At 34.4% G+C, this 22,445-nt stretch overlaps 1 protein-coding gene and 1 pseudogene across 1 annotated transcript in view; one reads left to right on the forward strand and one right to left on the reverse strand.

Annotated features, from left to right (window-relative positions):
- The window catches only part of LOC127869997 (CD109 antigen-like), a 51,148-nt pseudogene extending 33,655 nt beyond the window's left edge, over window positions 1-17,493 (reverse strand).
- A 4,729-nt stretch (window positions 17,494-22,222) lies between these two features.
- The window catches only part of LOC127868541 (uncharacterized), a 32,329-nt gene continuing 32,106 nt past the window's right edge, over window positions 22,223-22,445 (forward strand). The window contains exon 1 of the mRNA XM_052410386.1: window positions 22,223-22,417. The gene's annotated coding sequence lies outside the window, so the exon portion shown is untranslated. The remainder of the gene's footprint in view (window positions 22,418-22,445) is intronic.

The following is a 22,445-nucleotide window of genomic DNA, read 5'->3' on the forward strand; positions in this document are numbered from 1 at the left end:
ATGATGAAAACCATTTTATGTGCTTTCTTATTTTTATAGAAAGCGACGAGCTGAGATTTAATAAAACTGAAAAAATAACAACAACCAATCTAATGATTTATTCATAATAATATTTAATTTAATCCACACCTAGGAAATTCAGTTATAGTCGTGGCAACAACAAAGTTAAGTTCTTCTTCACCAATTTCTGTAAATGCGAGCTTTGACGAGCCATATTGACCCATCTTCCGGTATAAGGTACACTGAATCTCCGGCTTCGAACAATGTTTCAAGCATGGTACTTGAAATTTCAAAACGTATGTTCCGACACCGTGTACTACCAGTATCATGTGACCACGGATTACTCCGGTAACAAACACATTCAACACGCAATTTCATGATAGATGTTTTGTCATTTACACCCAAGCAATTAAAGTCGTACAGTGACATAAGTGATATGATGTCCGGTGTTATTTTTCCTGTCAGAAGCGCCGTATCACTCCTTTTTCCACTCCAAGTTGCTCAAGTTTCAAATCCATATCCATTTTGTGAAATGATGCATAACAAATTTTCTTCCGTGTGTAATAAAAGTTTCGTATATTTAATGTTATCTTTATTAAATAAGATCATATTATATTGCTTACGAAATTTTGTATTAATTTAATCAATTTCGATGTTCATCAGCATCTTAACATAGTATGGATTTATGTAATAACGTAATTATCTTAATTAAACAACTATTTAGGATCATACAAAACATTATCATCTTTACGTACTATAAATGTATCTGAACGTGTTGTGCTTACGTATTTACATCAATTAATAAAAATAAATTAACGTATTTTTTAAATTGTATCTGCATATAAAGACGATATGTGTCTATATAATTACGATTTATGTTTATATAAGGGTATTTTGCCTTTACATAAACATGTTTTGCCTCTATGTAATGAAATATTCGTTATCATTATTACATAACGATTTATGTTCATATAAAGAACTTTGCCTTCATATAAAGAAGTAATTCCTTTATACAATGGAAGATTTTCTCTGTATAATACATTCGTATCTGTATATTTTTACATTTTGTCTATATAAAGTTATATCTTTATATATTAATGCTTTATCTGCATATATTCAAATTAGTATTTATATATTGTGATTATGCATATATATTATAGTAACAGGCATTCATGCACAGTCAGACTGACGTAATATCACAAGTTTTGGTATTATAAGACAGTCAAGGCGTTCCATTGTTAAACAGCGATATATCGAACAGTATTTACTAAATATATTTTTAGTGACAAGGTCATAAACTTGAACCTTTATTTAAATGAAGCTTGAATTTATTTAAATAGTAATGTCTTAGTTCTGTTGTCTTGTGGAAATATATATAGTATGAAGACAGTATGGACGACCGCGTATTATATAAACTGATACGAAATTTCTATGACACTTATCAAAAGACTGGGTCGTCTACTTAGACCCTTAAAGCCATGTTCCGAAATTATCTTGCTTTCCAATACGCTTATAAGCCGGTGATTGATTTTCGGACGTCAGTTGTATTTTTGGGGAAGTATCTGCATCAAAAAGAGCCACTCATGGCGAAAGCGTCTTTTTTCAGGTAATGAGTGTGTAACCTTTGCACTCACCATAGGAAGTGACAAACAATTGAGCCTTGTTCTGAGAAAACTGGTCATTATGCATGTGCGTAAAATTTTATTCCTGATTAGCCTGTGCAGTTCGCACAGGCTAATCAGGGACGACACTTCCCGCCTAAACTTGATTTTCGGTAAAGAGGGACTTCCTTGAAACTAAAAATACCATATACAGGGAAGGTGTCGTCCCAGGACTGCACAGGCTAATCTGGGACGACACTTTACGCACATGCATTAAGCCCAGTTTTCTCAGAACGCTGCTCAATTAGTAATGTTTTCATACGATAATTAACCATACTTGTTTTTATTTACTTGAATAATTAATAAACCCGACATGAACACATGAACAAGCTATATGTCTTAGTAACGAATACAAGAATCGATGTCGGATTGGTGTTATTGTCATTATTTAGCGAAACAAAAGATATTGACAAATGACTGTATACGCAAAAAAAAATTTTTGAGATCGATAATGCTTTTGGTGACGTTTAAAATTATATGACTTTCCAACAGTATTGCTCTATGGACAACAGCCAAATGTCACCAATCTTAACGCGATATTGCCGTATCTTACTTACATTGTCTGTATATAAACATTCGCACATGCGCACATGGTTGTTAGGATAATAATTTAACAAAACATTTTTATTTCCATGTACAACGGTCAGCGTGCAGTGACATTGAAGTTCTCAGTGTTCTAACATCACAACGAATACATGTTTTGTTTGTTTTTGTTGTGTTTTTTTTTTCTAGCTATATAGACACTTTAGTAGCGTAAAAAACTCTTACCACTTAAAACGTTATTTATCGTCGATAATTATAAATCCTTCGCCATTTATTAAAAAAAAATAACTAAAATGTTAAAAAGAAGAAGGATTAAGTAATTGTATTTAAAAACAACAACATGTTCTTTGATGCATCATCTCTGTTTTTTGTCAAATTTCGTTTTTCGACACTCAACCGACAAAAACTCCAACAATATTAATATCTTACTTTGTAAGTCGCATATTATACTTTATACGTATTATACAACCTATTTTATAGGATTCTTAAATGACATACAAGACACTATGACAAACACTATGAATCACAAAATTCAAATATCAGTTGACATAAAAACAAACTTGATTAAAAATAAATGTTATAACATGGGCTATCTATTACATAAATGGAAACCATAATACTTACATTAAACGTGAGGGGTTTAGGAAACAAAGATAAAAGAATGCAAGTGTTTGAATGGCTATACGGTCTTAACTATTCGATTTACATGTAACAAGAGACACATTTGAGTAACTCTAATTATGAACAATGGAAACATGACTGGTCTGGTTGATTTGTTTATAGTGGATATAAGTCAAATAGCTAAGGTGTAGGGATATTTTTACATCCAAATAGTGACATGGAACTAGTAAACTTCACTGAAATTGTTATTGGAAGGTTAATAGTTGTAGACATTAAAATACAAGATATTACCATCACACTTATTAACATTTACGGATCAAACAAAGATGATCCATATGTATTCTCAAACCTAAATAGCTTTTTATTGTCAAATGCTGATAAAATATTTATTATAGGCGGAGATTGTTATACTGTCTTAACAGGACTTGACAAGAAAAACGGTAATTTTAATACCCATAAAACCTGCAGAAAATCTCTAATAGATTTAATGGCCACCAATGAACTCGGCGACATCTGGAGGATAAAACATCCAGACAAAAACCAATTCACATGGCACTCCAATTGTAAATTACATATATTCTACAGACTTGAATTCTTCTTTATATCAAATAACTTATGTAATCTTATATCAAAATGTAACATAAAACCTGGATATAAAACGGACCACTCTCTTGTACAGTTAAACATAGATAATTTACTCTTAGAAAAAGGACGTGGGTACTTTAAAATTAATAATTCCATTCTACTAGATGTTGAATATCAAAACAAAATAAAGCAAAGTATCATTGACATAACGAATCTAAATAAAGAATGTAATCCAAACACAATATGGGAACTAATTAAGAGTACAATTCGTAATGAAACAATAAAATACTGTTCAATAAAAAACAAAAAATCTAAAAAGGAAGAAGAAGAGTTAATTAAAGAAATCACGACACTACAACAAAATTTAATAAATTGTAACTCTACTGATTCTATAGAAAATATAACAAACATAATAAAAGCTAAACAACAAGAACTAGAACACATTTTTGATAAAAAGGTTAATGGATATATTTTAAGATCAAAAGCTATTCAGGTCGAAGGAAATGAAAACAAATCAGCATACTTTGCCAAACTAGAAAAACGGAGAGCCGAAAAGAAAACCATTCATAAATTGATTGTTGATAACATAGTGTTAAAAGATAAAGACAAAATATTAGAAGCAGAAGCCAACTATTATGAAACACTTTATAAACAGAATCATACAGAAGAAACTGCATCGGAATTGTTTAATGTACCTATAAATAAACTAAACAAAGAGCAAAAAGTAAAATGTGAAGGCAAACTTACTGATTATGAATGTGGTTGTGCATTATTAGAAATGGCGAATAATAAAAGCCCAGGCTCTGACGGACTAACTGTTGAATTTTATAAAATATTCTGGCCAACATTAAAAGAATACTATACCAAATCAATTAACTTTTCTTTTGACAATGGTGAACTAACTGCTCTACAAAAACAGGGTAAAATTACACTTATTCCTAAGTCAGATAAAAACTTGGATTACATTTTAAACTGGCGACCAATTAGTCTATTAAATATCGATTACAAAATTTCAACTAAATCTATAGCTAACCGTTTGAAAAAAGTATTAAATAAAATAATTAGTTATGACCAAACAGGTTTCATGAAAGACAGATATATAGGTGAAAATGTTAGATTAATATTCGATGTAGTTGAATATCTTGAAAGTCACAATAAGCCTGAACTGTTATTCTTTGCAGACTTTGAAAAAGCCTTCGACAGCTTGAACCACTCTTTTATCTTACATTGTCTTGATTATCTCAATTTCGGACCACAGCTTATTCAATGGATTAAAGTATTTTACAATGATATAAATAGCATCATTATAAACAATGGTAATCTTTCTAGAAGCTTTAAAATAGAAAAAGGAGTTCGGCAAGGTTGTCCACTATCGTCGTCCTTATTTATTTTATGTTTGGAAATTCTATCGAATAATATAAATACTAATGCAATGATTAAAGGAATACAAATCAATGACCAAGAAATTAAGCAAACCTTTTTTGCGGACGATGCAACTTTTGTCAATGATGGATCAGCAACGTCCTTTGCAACACTAGTGGAAACCCTCCATAAATTTAGAAAAATATCAGGACTAAACCTAAACTCAACAAAATCCACTGTAATGAGAATTGGATCTCTAAAAAACTCAGATTTTGAATATTGTACCGAAAAAAGGTTTACTTGGACATCTGATGGGGCAAAAACTCTAGGAATTAATTTTTATAATCAGCATAAACTTAATATAGAAAAAAAGTTAATGCCAAAAATTAAAGAGTTTGCAGCCTGCTTAAAACAGTGGCAACATAGAAAACTTACCTTTATGAGGAAAATTACTGTTATAAAAACGTTTGCATTACCAAAGTTAATTTATCCATTTTCGGTTCTCCCAAATCCACCAAAGCAAGTATTAGATGGATTAATAACAACTATGTTTAAATTTATTTGGGATGATAAACCAGACAAAATCAAAAGAAAACTATTACATCAACCTTATGAAAATGGAGGCTATAAACTTACAGACATTAATTTCTTTTTGAACGCTATTAAAGCGGGCTGGGTTAAACGATTCCTTGATGAAAACAATCATGGAAAATGGAAACTCTTACTACACGAAAAGCTCAAACATTTTGGTACCAGTCTAATATTTGGAAGTTACTTAGATGAAGCTATAATTCATGACATTAGTAAAGGAAATATATTGTTGAAAGATATACTTACAGCATGGCACGAAGAACGAATATAACTGTTCAAAAGGGGGCATTCCTTTATGTAAACATGTCATATGGAATAACAAAAATATAAAAATAAATAACAAATCCATATCTCTGGTAAACTGGTTTAACAATGGTATAAAAACAATCTGACACTTATATAATTATCAAAAAATACATATTATACGTTAAATGAAATACAACGCTTATATAATATAAATCCACTTGAATTTTTAAATTATTATTCACTATTATCTGCGATTCCCAAAGAATATAAAACATTATTGCAAACACAAGGGATTAACACTTTAACAATGTCGGAAGAAACTTTTGGTAATTTGATAGATTACCAAACAAATAAATAAAACACTTTATAACATACAACAAAAAACACAAAATACAATTGATAACTGTACTGAAATGAAATGGGACAAACAATTGAATCTTAAAGAAAATACAGACTGGAAAAAAATACGATTCCATTTAAGTCAACGATTGATACATATCTACGCAATTTTCAATACAAGTTTTATCTAGAATAGTACCAACAAATAGATTTTTAATCAAATGTGGACTGAAAGCAAGTAGCTTGTGTGATTTTTGCCAATCAAATATTGAAACAATTGACCATTTATTTTGGGAATGCACCTACATTCAAGAAATATGGACACAACTGCAACACTTTCTGAAAGATGTGAACATTGACATACAATTAAGCAAAGAAATGGCCTTCCTTGGTTTTATGGACAAAAAAGTATACAATCATGTTCTAAATTTTATACTAACTTTAATGAAAACGTTTATATTTAACATGAAAATTTAAAAAAGCATCCCACATTTCAATATTTTTCTTAATTATCTCAAGACAAAAATACAGACAGAAGCAGAAATTGCCCTCATTAAAAACAAATATGAAACACATAATCAAAAATGGATCCACCTCATACAATATTTTTCAACCAACAGAACTTCTCTTTAGTACATATAAATTTGTGCCCATGCTCTCAACCATTTGAACCTATGTTTAAAATGTCAACCGCAAAGTACTAACAATACCATAATCAAGAAATATTGTACTATGTATTGTAAATGCTTTTAAATTACTTGATATTTTTCTTGGACCATTTAAACAAAAATATGTATTGTTTGTATGTATGTAAGTGCGAACGTGCATGCGTGTACGTGCGCGCGGGTGTGTGTGCGTGTGTATGTTACAGCGAGTGTGAATTCGCCTGTCGACATGCCTTTTATATGCCTCTCATGTGAAATGATTAATACTAACAATAAATGTTGTATGTGTGTGAACTATATGAATGAATGCACTGTATATTGTTTTACTCTTTTGAAAATCTAAAAAAAAAATATTATGAACGAGTGATTCATATACGTTATATTATATTACCAATGTGTTATGTATGAACATGTAAATGCTGCATATGTATATGTCAAACATGGTAAAATAAATATAAAAAAAAACAAAAAAACGAATACATGTGGCATCAAAACGGATATTCTGTTGTTTCATGACGACATATTTATTTTGCTAATAAATAACAATATTTAAAAATTGATTAACAAATATTATATATTTTATTTATTTTTTTAATTCGTACGGACTACTTATTAATTATAGACTGTATTTAATTTTCTTAAGCCTGATTAATCTGAACTGGGAACCATATGTAAAAATATTCACACAGTCTTATTAACAACAGTGAAAACACACTTTCCTTCAAGGATTTATTGGCGCCATGTTCACGATATTCTCCGCCCGAGGTAATTGCATGCATTTTCTTAATTAATATTATATTGCTTTAGATATGAATATACACGTTAATATATGTCTGAATTATATTTGCCTTAAATAACCAGAAAAAAGATGAAATAAAAACTGCAATTTACAAATAAATTCAACAGACTTCACATAATCAAATAACACGCCGGGTATGCGGATACTTTGATAACAGATGGCAGTTTGATACCAGATAACAACAAAAGCCACGCGGGAGAGTTAAGTTCTTCAGCTTTTTTGCATTTCTGTTCTGTTAATTTAGTTTTCAGACACGTAACATTGTTTAGTCGATTAATGGTATAGTACTTCGTATTGCGGAGCAAGAAAGTCGTGAAAATAAAACAGTGGATTACAAAGAAAAGAGATTAGACTTGAATTCGATGATCGGTACGTATTTCAACAAAATAAAAATACTTGGAAATAAATCAAAAACGTGCCAACTAATCGAAATAAAAGATCAATATGTCCATTAATGTTGCAACATGTTAAATTTTAGTTGAAAAACGTATTTGAGGAAATTCAACTGTTTTAAGAATTGGATGCCAAATTTTCATGGACACTTCTTTTACCGATCATCTCAAAGACAATGGCACTTCGATTCCAGATAACTCGACACTTTTTACCAAATATAACACACTCTATTTTGTGAATCAGAAATGGAATACTGCTATAGTAAGCAGGCAATACACAACAAGAAACCGTCGCAGACGGGTGATGCTCCCCAAAGTTTTTTTGTCACAATATTGCACTATATATTCAGATAAAAGGAAACGTCTTGAGGGCACAGTAGTTGGGGGGACAAGAATTTTTTTATAGAAAATTTCAAAGGGCCATAACTCTGTGAAAAATCATCCGACCAGAACCCGCTGATAATATGCACATCTCCTCTTGGTAGTGAAGCTTCCCATAAAGTTTCATTGAATTCCGGTCATTAGTTGCTGAGAAATAGCCCGGACAAGAATTGCACTATATGTACAGTTAATGGAAAATTTCAAAGGGCCATAACTCTGTGAAAAATCACCCGACCAGAACCCGCTGATAATATGCACATCTCCTCTTGGTAGTAAAGCTTCCCATAAAGTTTCATTGAATTCCGGTCATTAGTTGCTGAGAAATAGCCCTGACAATAATTGTGCACGGACGGACGGACGGACACACGGACGGACGGACAGACGGACAGACGAAGCGGCGACAATATACATAAAAATGTATGTACTGACGTAAATTAAAAACGAAAATTACCGAAACATGTTCTTATCCTAAAGGAGGATACCATGTTCATCTGGCTTGCTGAAGAAGATTCTGAACATGGTATTCCGACACCAAAACCAAGTAAACCTCGTGCTAATAAGAAACACACAGGCAAGAGAATCAGCTGTGAATTATCTCAACGAGGTGCCCAAAATGCCGTCTCATTATTGTTGAGCCCGAACTTCAAAACTTTATTTAGAAACTGAGTTCTCAAGTTTGTCCGAGTTGTGTCAACATTACAAACATAGTACACTTGAAAGATCTGAGCCAGTCTAGTGCAGGTCCCAATTTAATAAGCTTTTCTTTGAAATGAAGTTGGCTTTCTATAAACCCAAAAAGGACCAGTGCGACCTCCCTACAGGTTTCAAAAATAAAACTGTAGACCATGAAACATACAGTCAGCATATAAGGCGTAAAACTGAAGCCGCACAAAAAAATGACAAAGAAAAAGCTTCCACTGAGGGCAAACTTAAAGTAGTAACGACGGATTTGCAAAGTCTTCTTCTCTGGCCAAAATTAGAGGCAAGTTGTTTGTTTTATAGAACAAAACTGTGTTGTCACAACTTTACATTCTTTGATCTGACTACAAAAAAGTAGTGTGCTACTTCTAGAATGAAATAGCTGCAGAACATTTGCATCATGTATCATTGACTACCTGAAAAACTTAGATCTAACAGGGATAGATGAAGTGATACTGTTCAGCGATGGCTGCACTTACAAAAATCACAACGTCACCCTGGCTTGTGCCTTACTGCAGTTTGCAGTTACACATTAGATAGAAATTGAACAGAAATTTCTAGAGAAAGGACATACATACCTCGAGTGTGATAGCATACATGCCACAATAGGAAGAAAGATCAAGAAAAAAGATGTGTGTATACCCCAGACGTATGTTGAGCTTATCTGAGATTCAAGAGCAAATAGTAATAATCCATACATCGTCAAGTACGTTGATCACCAGTTCTTCAGGGACTTTTCAAACCAAAGCTACTACAACATCATAGACCAGGACATGGTGTGGGGACTCCAGTAGTCACAGATATTCGTGTGCTGAAATATACTGTCAATGGCGACATAATGTATAAGCGTAACTACAGTGATGGTGATTTCGGTGAAATACGTAAGTCAAGAAATACCTCACCATCATTTGACGAACGCGCTCCACCGCTGCGCGTTAGGTCATTGCCAATTAAACAGTCAAAGTATCGACATCTGCAGCAAATCAACGAAGTAATCCCGAAAGATTACCATGCATATTATGATGAGTTGCCGCATGCTGAGTGACGAAGACACGTGTTATATGGTTGCGTTAACTTTTAAACTGCATCATATCGGCACTGCCGACTCGGAATGACTGCTCTGAATTCGAACACTTCGTGAAAGTTTATGATGGTTTGCCATCAATGTTCCATATTTTTTCAAAAAACATAATCTTTTATTTTTCCTATTTAAGATAATAAACGCATGCAAACTACGGAACAGTTGTTTTACTGAATAGTTTTTATCAATAAAACGTTATCAGTGAAATAAAATAGTACACATATCTGATTATACACTCCAAAATATCTAATCAAGTGAAAGCTTATCGATACCACACATAATAATTGAAAAGGTATAGGTACATATAACCTTACATTCAGTACAATTCTTCCTACAGTATTTCATGCGTTCGAATAAGTGGTTATATTGACTCCAGAAACACATTTTTGGCTTTGTTAACATCCATGACTGAGTCATTTTAATACCCCCAAAAGCCCATAACCGCCACAGTAAAAATTATTAAAATTTCGAATAAATTGCAAACGTTTACAGAACAAAGGTTGTTTTTTTAATACATAATTATGTTTTATTTATGAACATCAGTTTATCAACACTTGTCCGAACCGAATGCCCAGATTCATTTGATCAGTAAAAAGGCGTAATGGTCTTCTTTTCCCAGAAGTGTTTGTTATGGTTCACGATTTCCATTTCATTATGTTTATATATGCACTATTTGCGAAGTTAAAATGGGATTATTCAAAGTAATATTTCATATTGCTTATACAAATAATACAATTCATGTACATATATGCATTCGATACATATATGCATTATGTTACTTTACATAAATTATTGCACAATAAACACAATTATAACCACATTAATCATATTAACACAAATGTACAAAACACGTTGACATCCATACATGTATTGCTTTTAATTTTGCATAATAAAATATCGTCATGTTTCAGATGACTAATTATCCTCAAACAGTTGTTTATATCATTTGACGAAATAAAAGTGCTACTCCTCATCCGACGGCCCTACAAATCCTGTGTATCTGTTTTGCCGTTTAAAAACGTAGCCCACGGTAACAATCGTTGCCTACCACGTCTGAAAAAAGTATATTATTGTAATGCACGTCTTAATACAAAAACAAACTATATTTGTGAAGTATGCGTTTGTGTTGTTTGGTGACACATACTCAGCATTTGTGACCTTACAAGTAAGTACCTGCTATTCTTGTAATTCCATTATAAATACGTTAAAGTTCAATTCGGGTTTTCAACCTTTCAGTCTGCTTCTCTCTTTGTACACACCTCCATTTTTCCGCTTTATAGTCGCAAATGTTTTAGCGTTTCAGACAGTTATAAGAACGAACTTTGCTTTTTTGCAATTCATTTTTGTTAAGCACAAATCTAAATATTGCTCAATTACGCATGCGCAGTAATTGTAAATCTGCAACAACCGCAGACGGTTCACCCTCGACAAATAATTTCATACTTTAATTTGGTTTCCGTGATTGTTACTGAATTAAGTTTTAACCTCTTATTTTAATTAAAACTGTATCTAATAAAACTTGGTCCTTTTATAACAAACTGTATTTCTGTGTCTGGTATTGTATCAATATTATCATTATTGTATAACATATATTGTTTATTTATTTCGGTTATTGTATTATAATATTGTGTCTATGTAATTGATATCACTGAGAAGCATGCTATCATGTTTCGAAAAACCCTATCCGTTTTAGTCAAAATTATAATTGAGTGATTATATTGGTAACTTGGCATTATATTCATGTCGAGAACAAAATGTTACACAAAGGACTATATTAGATAGTCAAAGCGCTGATTGCGCTGCAGTTGTTTGCTCTTTGAACATATTTACAGTCACAAGAAATGAAGTTCAACTTTAAAACGTAGTCAAATCGAACGGCCACGAAAAATACGAACACCAATTAATTTACTTTTGATTGTCTACAGTGGTGAGATTTTGAAAAAAAAACATCAAGAGGAAAACGACAATGATTTACAATCTCTCATAATTTTAAACAGGATTCACTCAATATTCACTTATGATTACAAAGATGAATAAAGAAATTCAACTTATATCTAAGTTGGCGCTAAGAAACAGTCTGTGAGTCTAACAAAGAATGAACCACAACATAGTTCTTAAAATAAATGTATTGGGGTCAACGAGCATTGTATTCAATTCTCAATCAAAACACATTAAAAATATGTAATATTTTTCGCCTGAAATTAAATGCTTCAATTAAGTTCTTTCCAATTCAGCTTTATTCATTTTCATGTACTGACATTAACGTGTAACTCCCCTTCTCTCCCTCCCCACACATATAGTTGTCCTAGTTTGAGTGCAGCGAATAAGAGGAAAATTATTTTCCTTTGCATACGAAAGTCTCCGGTAGGGGTCGTCAGTGTCTTGTATTTGCGGGTAATCATGCTCGTGGAATAGCCATTCGGATTCGCGTAACTGACCAGTTAACACGTTAATTTTCCTAATATTTTATTAGATATAAAATATTGACAAGATTTATCATGAAAATGATTATCTGCAGGAATATAGTCTGTTTTTTTGTGTAATCTATATGAGCGTTTGTTCATGTATAAGCTATGAAATCTATATCAAATTGTTCACATTTGTTTGTTGTCATACGTTATAATAGTGTCATCTGGTCGTACTCATAGATACCAAAATACAAGCTGTATTTTCAATATAAACCGCTGTGTTTGTTATTTATTTAGGAGACGTATAAGGTCTTAGGAGCAATATTTTTATAAACGTACCATCCACGCAATATTTAAGTCGTAAATTAACGTAGTTTTCTTAAGTTTCAACGGGTCAATACTTTCTCATCGTGTGAATGTATTCCGATTTAAATTTTGTATCATAACATACAACATGTACTGAATTACATGTCTATATTTCGTGCCAGCACATAATCTGTTGCAACACGCACGCTTTTCATGCGTGGCACTTAACAGATGACGGCCACAATTTTGCACTTAGAGAAAAACACGTGTTTTTCTTAGAGTGCGAACGAAGAAACTTTAATCAGCAAATATTCAAACATGGCTATAGAAAAGCGAAATATACATGTACTGAAACTAAATTTCTACCACGTAAATTCTTTAAAGGTTATTGTATTCACAACGTATTCGCCATAAGGATTTAATTGCTCACCATTTGCTTATAACTTTGCATAAGTAACTATTGTTTTCATGTATAGTTAAAAGTTGTGAGTATGATGCCCGACATTGTCTATTATGTACTGTATTAATTACCGTTTTATATAACGTTAAAACTGTAATTATTTGTTAAACAATCTGCGGTTAACGCTTGCTTCATTGACTGACGTCAATAAAAAAATAATGGTCGCCTGTTAACCCCGTCCTCATAAGCATTTTCGGAACGGATTGCACGGCGAAAATTACAGATTGGCGACTAGAAAGTAGCCTGAGAATTTCTCGTGACGCATCTGTGTCAGCACACATGACTCTGTAATGTGGCTTGCATATGCGATCAGTTTGTCATGCTATGTTTTGTCAGTGTATTATCTATTACCCCAAGGGGCTTTAATGACGATTACGCGTTGAAAAAGGTACATAGTGCTCCTTTTAAGTGTGTATGTAATTCAGACGTTTATGTACAGGTCATCGCTTAGTCTTCACGACTACATTTTGTGCAGACCCACCCCTGTTACCTTTCATGAAAATACATTTAATATTGGGCTTAAGTTGGTAAAATTTACCTCGGCTGCCCGGGTATTCGCCAACGAAATAATTTTAATCCAAATAGACCGGGTTCACGGTGTTCAATAAGACCATAATGTGAACTCGTAAGCAATTTGAAGACTACTGATGTCGGGTTGCCCTTAAAAGGACAAGTGTACTCCGCCAAGGGAGCGCTGACAATTACAAAAACAACTCGACCGGACCCCCAGACCCCCAGAACGGTTTCCCAGCACGTTAAGCGTACTGAGTATTGCCGTCCTGGGACACTTCCATTATCTTCAAAGAGCTACCCCCTCAAAATCCTGGCCTGTATCTCTTCCCAGGGTCAACCCCGTCCGTCCTCTACGCTGCCACCTCCGCTGCTCCCGTCTTTTTTCCGGCGATGTAGTGAAACCACTTTCCACATACGTACAGTTGCCATTCTGTTTGGCGATCCTTCCAGGTTCTGGGAGCCAGGAAAATCAGCGAAAGAGGACGTCCGGGTCGAGGGATGACGGCACTCGTTGGATTAACAGAGCCGCCCGCAGACGTTCCCCTATCCGACCCTCCTCAGACGATGTAGTAAAACCACTATCAACCTACGAACAATTACCATTCCTCTTGGCGATTCTTCAGAATCTTCAAAATGATTTCTACGGGTGACTCTTGCCCCGGTCGCGACGTGCACGCTTCAGCTGCTGACCGAGCTCTTTTTAAGTTGGGAATACTATAATTACATTTATAGAGTAACCTTGATTTGTTTGACGATCGCTCTTTTGTTTTACATTTTCAACTTTAATCGCCAGCTGACAGATTCAATCGCCATTAGCGATTTTGTCGATCGGAAACGCTAAAATGTAATATCCTGATTTTTAAATAAAGGTGGAAATTAAACAACAAAGGTTTAAATTGTTGTTGTTCTTGTCACTTGTTAGTCGCACATTCATCGCATGAAATGTGTGTTATTAATTGAACGTTATTCAAACCACACCTAAATGTTCATAACTATAAAATTTATACTACGAGAGATTACATCATTTGTGTTCTTATTTTGCTTGTTATGAGTTTATTTGTTCATCGTTAAAATATATGGCATTCTTATATTTGATTAACACGCAGTTTTCTTTCGACACATTCACATCATACTTTTAAAGCCGCTTCATGCGAAAATGGGTCTTATGGCGCATTGGCTAACGTAGCTAAGTCCCTGTCTGCGAAGTTGCGCAGTCTGGTGAGGAGCTGCGCTGTTCACTATAAAGCACTTAAGGTTTCGTGATCTCATTAGGTATCTTCTGACCTACTGCGAGATACGCAGACTACGCTAGCCTCATATAGCATTAGACCCATTTTCGCATGACGCGGGTCTTAGCACAATACTTTGCGAAATAAAATTGAAATGAAACTGTGTAATTTATAGCAAACTGGCCAATTTCGGTAGCATACTCAGTCTTTCAAGAACGATTTGCATACCGACTGAACGAGTACGGCAAACCTGTGTGGTTAGAAAATGAAACGATTTCCTTCATATCATGACACTATATTATTTCGGTAGTTTTTGTTTCCTCATCTTTAAAGCAATACTGTGTTATCAACGTTATCTAAACTCTATTAAGTCTTTCCCGGACGATTAAGTGAACGAGTACCGAGTCAAAATGCGAAGTATTATTTAAACATATATCACACACAATAATACCGAAAATGATCAAAACAAACAGTTTTATTGTTTTCTGTTGTGTTTTAACGAATATGGAAACATTATTTCCGATTGTCACACTTTCCCAATGAAATGCGTTTTATTTATCATTATGAAACAATAGTAAAATGGAATTTATATGCATATTAAAATAAAACATTTTTCTTTTATTTATTTTTTTTGCTTTACACAATGAAATAATGGTTTTATTGATCACTTAGAAAAAAAGTACTTGATTTTTCCGTTTTCTCCCGTTGATCTGATTAAAAGCGGCTTTTATTAAGGTTGGTAGCTAATTCCTCATCTGTGAACGTGTATGTGTGTATTTCAGCGTTCATTTAGATCAGTAAGAACACGATACTCCATATTCAGGGGCGTTACTAGCATTTTTTGAGCTGTAGACCCGGATATGATACATACAAATAAGGGGCTCGGGGGTCATTCCCCGGAATTTTTTTAAATCCTATAACGCCTGTGGTGAGATTTAAAGCATATCTAGACAAATAATAATATAAGAAAATATAAGACTATGGCCTGTTTTTATTTGATATTTTACAGTTTTATCTTAATGTCAGAGAACTAAATTTTGTTTTTGTTCGGCATCAAGGGACCGAACCGACCCGGATTCAGTCAATGTATCGGGATACAGGGGCAAGTGCTCCATTTTAAATTCTCGCGGTGATAAACATAATTCGGAATGTTTCTTTAATGCTGTTTCACCATGTTCCCGGCTACCACGGCAGTCTCGTTTGTCCGAAACGTATCGCGCCGTGTGGCTTTTGCAATTTTTGACCTTTAATCCAAGGTTTGGTAGGTTGTGCTAAGTTTCCTCACGGTTTATGAAGGTATCCGTGACGTGCCGTCGAAGTGAAAACGCGGCCCTTCGACGGTGCGCTTAGTTTTCATCCACGGTCTGCCACGGATGTATAAATGTTGCTTCAAGGTACGATGCGTTCTGTTAAGTTCCCGCACGTTGTTTGCGTTTGTCATGCAGGTCTGATACGTTGTACACGTTTGCCATTCATTTGTCATGTTCTGTCAAGGTACCGTGCGGATCAAACGTGGACATCCGAGAGATTTCGGGCACGATTGTGCTCCCGGTATAAAAGAAAACTCTCAAGCAACAGTATTTATTAAAACAAAATAATTCCAGTGACATGGATGTGAACGACGAGGATGATTTTATGTGTGCCTGCTTATTTGCAGCATTAATAAAATCTTTGCGTTGTAAAGAGCTGAAAGAAGCAAAAAATGTCCGGGAAAAGACGAAAAAGGAGGCCAAGGTCCCTGTGGGTTCGTCCATGGCTATCGGAAGCTAGAAGGCAGCAGCAGGGGCACTTTGATGCATTTCTTACCAGGGAACTCCGCAACGAAGATATCAACACCTTTCAGTATTCGACGAGATCCTTGAACGGATATCTCAAGTCATCTCAAGACAAGATACGAAGTATCGCTCCTCCCTTACACCTGGATTGAAACTGGCACTGACTCTGAGGCATTTGGTGGAAGGCAAGTACTTTCAGGTTGTTCCTTCACTTAGACGTCGTTTGCAGCGCGGGGGGTAGCCTCTGTTCGGCGCTTTCTTGGTGGCATGTTTGCTCATCGAGTGTTCAGACTGAAATGAAAGTTCCCTGAGAAGCACGGCTTTTATATACACAGCTTCAGACCGCGCAAATCGTGTCAGACCGTACAACAACTCAACTGGCCGTAACGCATCTGCCTGCAAAACGCAACACACCGTAACGGGTCGGATTAAACACGTATCAAAACGGCTATCAATTATCCTAGCTTGCCGTAGTTATCTTGACAAAGCGTAACAAAACGTAACAGAACGTGATAGAAACTTTACATGTCGGGGAATGAAAAGGATTCCCGTCAGAGTTCGGACACTTTTCGGGTTCTGTTACGGCCTGCTACGTACTGTCAAGTTGTGTTGCGTTTAACAAGTTCTATCACGTTTCTCATTTCCGCCGTGACTGCCGTGGCAAATGTTTTGACAGTTTAAAATTTTGGCACGGCAACCACGGCAACCCCGTTGTGTCACGTTTGGCTATTCCGTTCCCCTACGTTGCCTCACGTTCATCTCGTTTCCTCCATGGTGGCCCGAAACGTGATTGCCGTGGTCGCCGGGAACATGGTGTAAACGCAGCATAACAGTCATCGATAATCAATTACAACTTACTGTAGCGTTGAAAGGGAGACAAGTAGATCTACATGTAGATCTATGTAAACTTGTAACAGCAAGTCACGTGAAAAGAAGCGAGCTAGAATCTATGCACATAGAAAGAAGTAGAGTTGATAATTGGAAGATATGTCCTTTGAACACGACCATAATCCATTGCCTGAGGATTATGCCAATATGAAATGCAGATTTCTAACACCTCAACCCCCTCAGGGTCAACATTTTAATGGTTTTTCGAAGTTTAAGCTTTTTTTTTCATGTTTCAACAAAAATTGTAGGCCCGGGCCAGCTGTGCCTAATAGCAGCTACGCCCCTGATATTAAAAAGCCACATTTGGTATTTTGATTATTTATTGATTTATAGTTATAATAATCTATATAAGGATCTAGAAACAAATTGAAGTCGGCGCAAATACAGCAGGAGTAATTTCCCATTTTATCAATAATATAAAAAATATTGGTAAACAATCCGGGACTGTCGGAGTTCGGTCATTTCATTGATGCCAGTGTGAGCCTTGTTTCACCAATATTCAAATCCAAGATAATGTAGATGCCGAATGCGTCGAAGTTTTTTCGACATTAGTATTGATACGTCGCGCGAATTAGAAGAGCCATAACTTAAAACGCATTTTGATCCCCATTCTGAGTAAATAAGCTTAATTTGTTCAATTATAAAGTGAGAATGTTGGAGACAGTCAATATCACAATGTGTTCCCTTCAGATATTAAAAATCCTGTTATCGATTCTTTTCCCCCTGGGTGCTTCGGTAGTTGACCAATAAAAAATTAAGTTCTCTCATAGAAAAGCAATTCAAAGAGCATGATACAAGGTGGAATTGCATGCATAGTATCAAAACAGAAGTATAGAACGGAAAAACGTACAAATTACACGGTTGTATAATTTAACCATTATTATTACATATATATATATATATATATATATATATATATATATATATATATATATATATATATATATATATATACAATGGATTTATGTGAGTTCTGTTGGTGGTCACAATACCGGACAGATTGGTCCCCTCCGGGAACTCCGGCTCCCCTCTCCCACAGCTCAAGAACACTCCGTAGTTAAAACTATTTTTCAGTAAAAATAGAAAACTGGAAATAGAAGGTTTGATTCAAAATTTATCCCATTTTTAGTGTGTCAAATTGTTGATTTGGTAGGAGTGTTGGGACACATCCCGGATCCTCACATAATGCAGCCTATTGCGCGGAAGGACCTCATAAACTTTCAAAGACAAACATATTAAACACCGAAAACCCACGCAAAACCTGCGAATCATCAAAACGGTTAAACATGAACTTATATAACACAATTTGATCGGCCTCCTTCCTCCTGGAAACGAGTTAGCTAAGTAGTTTCCTCTAGATAGCTAAAAATACCTGCTATTGTGTTTAATGCACCCCTCTTTACTTTACTTCACCGTTCTGCATTATTTACATGAGCACATACGTTTATTGTAATTGCGTACAACGTACGATTACACTGTTTTGAATTTAATAAACAATAAGGGATTATTTCAATTAACATTATATTGCAAACGAGATGATTATCCCGTTAAAAATCAGTTTACATTAACAAAGATCATAGTATATGTATTTCTTCTTGATTTTTAGCATGCACGGTGTAGCAAAAAATATACCTTTAAAATGAGGCATAAATGTTAGGACTGATAAATAAATATAATAATATTTGTTAAGGCATCAAAACTTAAATAAAACCTAATCTTTGCAGAACGTAAATAGCTTATACGCATTTCAATGCATTGGCTCAAAGTAGAGGTGGTCCTTTTTATAAGTTATACAGTTGTGATCAAAGGCAGCATTCAAGCATGCACATATTGATTACAATTACAGTACACATTACAATACAATGCACCTGACACACTTCATTACCGGTGTTTGATTTAAAGCACTTACAGCAACTTTAATATTTAATACACTACACAACAATGTGCTTATGTTTAATGAAAATATATCTGTATCGGTTGTCGAACACAGCGGGAATGTAACGCAACATTGTTTCATAATTATACGTATGCAAGTATTTTAACTGTTTGTGTGTGTTTGTGAACAACAAATAGCGCTTTACATATTGTTTCGTTTCAGCAGTGCAATCGTGTCATATTGAATTTGTCATACGTACAAAGATAAGCTTTAACACGTAAATATTTCGTTTATCTAATTTTGAATATGTTCAAAGATTAATAAAATTAAAAAAAAACAAGCTTAAACGCTTAAACGCATATTTGCAGAAATGCGTGCATGTGAAGAGTAATGCAAGACAAAAAACGCTCTTTCATTTTATTTCTTCTAAGACTTGATGAAAATACAGGTGTTTTTAGTGGGAAATGAAGTCTAAAATAAGAACGAAAGGAAAAAGTGTTGGATCCCCAAAGTATCTTAAATCCGGTTTTCCAAGCGTTATTGTTTATAAAAAATAGCATGCATTATTTATAACATGTTTCTGCATTGTATACGATATGTAATGTGTGCCGGAAAAAAGGTTACCTTAAACACCATCTGGATTTGTAGATTCCTTTTAGTGTAGCTTATTTTGTGATTTTTACATTTATATGGCGTTTGTAAATGTTATAAGGCTTATTGACTGTGAAATTTATTTTAATTTGGAACATTTTCTAATTACCAGGGCCGGATTAAGCACAGGGATAATAAGGTTGCAGCCTTGGGCCCCCGATTTTACTCCTTCAACGGCAGGCCAGTTTTCAAATTTATGATATTTCTTTATTACGCAATTTAATGACTCTATCGGGATTGCAGTAGAAAATGTCTGATTCATTTTACTAGTTTCCCGATGTATATCTAATTGTTACCGTGTATTTCGCTTTGATTTTCGTTTGCTATCTATTTCCTTTCTGTGTTGTATATGCATTCAGAACCATTAGTTTCTCTGTTTATTATACGACTTGTCCGTATGGTCAAGATAACATCTGGACCGTTGACATGAGTGAACTGCTGAAGTTAGATGGAGGTCGCCTAAAGACAATTTTTCCAAAAGTTGACATCGCTGTACGAATATACTTAACAATTCCCAGTAATAACTCTAAAGGTGAAAGGTCATTTTCAACATCACCATGCGAGAAAAATCTAACTGAGGAATACCCTGAGTCAGGAAAGGTTAACTGAATTGGGGCTACTGTCTATTCTATTATATGTCAAGTCCTCCGAGAACTAGACTTCACAAAACTGATCGATGACTTTGGCCAGCTTAAGTGTCGTAGAAGAGACTTAAAGGCTAGAGTCTGTTACATGTAACATGTGTGTTAAGTTCAGTTAATAAAATAGTTAAACATTGTTTAACTTGCTTTGCAAATATATATTATGTAAATGTCAAATGTGTACAAATGCAAGTTTTTTGGTCTTTGTAGTTGTAGTATCAAGTATCTTTTCAATATACAGAAAGGGACCAGAGGGCAGGAGGCCCCAGTAACATGTGCAGCCTTGTGCCCCAAAAAATCTTAAACCGGCCCTGATCATTACACGGTTTAGTGATACATAATTGAATGCATTTGATGAGTAAATATTCATGATTCAAAATCATGAAAAATAGAAGAAAGACATATTGCAGAAAAAATGAATATTACTGTTAATGTTTAGAAATAAATAAATTACATATACGTAAATTGGCAAATGAAATATTCATTTTTTAAACAATCTTTAAAAAATGTATCAAGGGAAACGATTTAACTTACCAGGCACTGGGACGGGACATCTTCGTAAAAACGATATTTTATCATCCATATTATTTTCGATCCGCATTTGTGCTTATCTGAATGTGGCATCGTGTTTTTCAGCCACATTCTCAATGAAATTACATTGCCACTTCGGAATAAAAACAGAAAAAACTGTTAATACCTATCATTAATCCTGTTCAGAATACACTTCAATCGTACAGCTTCGACACAAATTAGGAGCATATTTCAATGTATCATGTCTGTATTTTCATCTTGTGACCATGCCTTTTTGTTATGGTAAACACGTTGCCTAAGATAATTGCGCTTGGTTAAAGTAAACTTAGGAATTGGTTCCGCTTAGATCAAGTCTACTTTAGAATAGAAGGTCCTAGTCATTTTAGACCGAAAATCAACATATTTCACAAGGTGCAATAAAGTATAATCTACCTGTGTGCCAGGACTCCAAGAAGCTGCCTTCAGCTTATATACCTTGATGTCCTGGGGTCATTAAATCATAATACAGACCCGATGTCTCGAAAACGGGACTCAGTGTCTTAACTTCTTGGCACGACGTTTTTTTTTATGTTGCCTAGAATCTTGTGCTTAAGCAGGTCTTAGAAAAGCTCAAAAATGCATAAATTTGCATTTTCAATTATCCTTCATTGTAAATTAACAGCAACTTTAGGTGATGATTAGTGAAAATATCAATTAGCAAACACAAAATAGAGATGAACTTTCATCGAAATGTGCTTCTCGTTTTTTAGACAAGTGCCCCAACTGTCATGGGGAGGAATACCACTATTGCCCGTGTCCGTGTTTTCTTGCTTTGGATCTTAATATTTGAGAAAAGTGTTATGAAAAAATACTTTTCATCATGAGATTAAAATACACGTGTAAACCGACTCTATCTAATGTTTCCTCTTCGTTGGGTTTAACTATAGCCTATTCTTTCACAGGTATACAGGGAAAAAAAGATGTGTATCAGTAGTTACTCTTAACGCGTCCGGTAATCAGCCGTTAAGAGCTGCCTCTCATTTATGTTTTTATTAAAATTCCGTACCGGTGACTTGTTAAACCCCAATAAATTTCTGTTCAAACAGGACAATATTTGTACATCTGTAGTGTCAGAAGAAGGAAATAGGTGTTCAAATTTTACAGTTTTCGAATGAAACCATAGGAATTGTTACCGGTATATAATTCTTCTAATTCTTCTTCTT

This window comes from Dreissena polymorpha, chromosome 2, assembly GCF_020536995.1.
Source record: "Dreissena polymorpha isolate Duluth1 chromosome 2, UMN_Dpol_1.0, whole genome shotgun sequence".
Classification (NCBI taxonomy): domain Eukaryota; kingdom Metazoa; phylum Mollusca; class Bivalvia; order Myida; family Dreissenidae; genus Dreissena; species Dreissena polymorpha.